The sequence below is a fragment of the Mauremys reevesii genome, unplaced genomic scaffold (assembly GCF_016161935.1).
Source record: "Mauremys reevesii isolate NIE-2019 unplaced genomic scaffold, ASM1616193v1 Contig19, whole genome shotgun sequence".
Classification (NCBI taxonomy): domain Eukaryota; kingdom Metazoa; phylum Chordata; order Testudines; family Geoemydidae; genus Mauremys; species Mauremys reevesii.
In genome coordinates, this window is record NW_024100815.1 from 709,853 (window position 1) to 711,755 (window position 1,903).

Genomic DNA, 1,903 nt, shown 5'->3' on the forward strand with positions numbered 1-1,903 from the left:
TATTAAAGGGCTCTTTAATGTAGCAGAGAAAGGCATAAAAAAAGCCAATGGCTGGAAGGTGAAAAGAGACAAATTCATATTACAACTAAGGCACAAATATTCAACAGCAAGGATGATTCACCACAGGAACAAGCTACCAAGGAAAGTGGTGGATTCTCCATCTCCTGATGTCATTTCATGAAGACAAGATGCCTTTCTATAATGTATTTGCCCCCAAAGTAGCTATTGTGCTATACAGGAGGCCTGTGATATGCAGGGGGTCAGATTAGATGCTCTAATGGTCTCTTCTGGCCATAAAGTCGACTAATTTCTGAAAAACTGAGTGTAGCATTGGGAGCAGCGTCTGCTGTTTCCCTGTCTAGCCGGCTTGCTGCCTAGAACGAATGCTCCTTGAGTGGGGTGATCCACAGGGAGTAGCTCAAACCTGCAAAGTGCCTGGCCAGGGGCAGGACATTAGCCCAGCAAGGGAGGGGTGTGGCAGTGACATCACAAAGGCCTTTTGCAGGACCTCAGACTATTGGTCCAAGGCGGTGGGGAGGTGGTGACCTCACAGAGAGATGCTGACATCAGCCAGGCAGGACAGGGGCGAGGGGCCAGGGAAACCTCAGAGACCCTGTGGCTTTGCTTCAGCAAGTCTCCTTCTCCAGGTCTCCCTTTGAGGACTGAGAGAGTATTCGGGTTCACGGACGTGCGCCAGGAGGAACCTCTTTCGAGTTTCTTCCTTCCTTTTTAGTGATTTTACTAGAAAACAGCCGTTTAGAAGGTAAGAGCCTCCTGGAGGTGTGAAACCTGTTCAGTCTGATCCATCTGGTGACAGTTGAATTCTAGGCATGGAAAACACGAGCTTAAGGAGGCAGAATTTTATTTTGCACCTGGGATTTTGTCTCTTAGAATCACTGGGGACATAAGGGTTTGTCCTTTTTGATTCACCTCTTGCTCCATCCACTGTCTGATCCCTCTTTTCTCTTCGTCTCTTGCTTCCTTTGTCCTTTCTCCTGTTCCCCTCCCAAAATCAGGTTTTTTTCTCCCGCTGATAACAGCTCACGTTAACTGATCACTCTCGTTATAGTGTGTATGGCAACACCCATTTTTTTCACGTTCTCTGTGTGTATATATCTCTTCCTACTGAATTTTTAACTGCATGCATCCGATGAAGTGAGTTTTAGCCCACAAAAGCTTATGCTCAAATACATTTGTTAGTCTCTAAGGTGCCACATGTTCTCTTTGTTCTTTTTGCAGATAAATTAATGGAGGTTAAGTCCATCAATGGATATTAGCCAGGATGGGTAAGGAATGGTGTCCCTAGCCTCTGTTTGTCAGAGAGTGGAGATGGATGGCAGGAGAGAGATCACTTGATCATTTCCGGTTAGGTTCACTCCTCTTTGGCACCTGGCATTGGTTATTGTTGGCAGATAGGATATGGGGTTGGATGGACCTTTGGTCTGACCCAGTATGGCCATTCTTATGTTCTTATGAAGGGAAGGGCACAGCCCTGTGACAGAGTTTCTGTAGTGTAGTGGTTATCACGTTTGCCTAACACGCAAAAGGTCCCTGGTTCAAAGCCAGGCAGAAACAGGCTTGCTTCCTTTTCTCAGCTCCTAGTGGCCTGTCCCTGCTGTTGTAGGAACAGCAGTGATTTCTATGCTCAAAAGGTCTGTTATACTTCCCCTCCCCCTCGCTTTTGTCTCCTCTCCTCTCTGAATGCCTGTGAAGTGGCTTTCCCCCTCCCCCTCCCTCCTGCAATGCTTGTGGGATGAAGGGGCTGGCTGAAGATCAGAAGAGCTTCCAGGTACCAAGATGTCTGGACTCTCATTAGGCAGCACTCACACACCCAGAGCATGGACCCTGCATGGACACTGGCTGAGGTGGAGTGTGACCCACCGGATGCAGCCAAGTCATCTCT

General features: G+C 47.8%; 1 non-coding gene across 1 annotated transcript; it reads left to right on the forward strand.

The window, feature by feature from the left end:
- The first annotated feature begins 1,502 nt into the window (after window positions 1-1,502).
- On the forward strand, window positions 1,503-1,575 carry TRNAV-AAC. Its single transcript has one exon. It is a non-coding gene; the product is annotated as a tRNA-Val (tRNA).
- The last annotated feature ends 328 nt before the right edge of the window (window positions 1,576-1,903 follow it).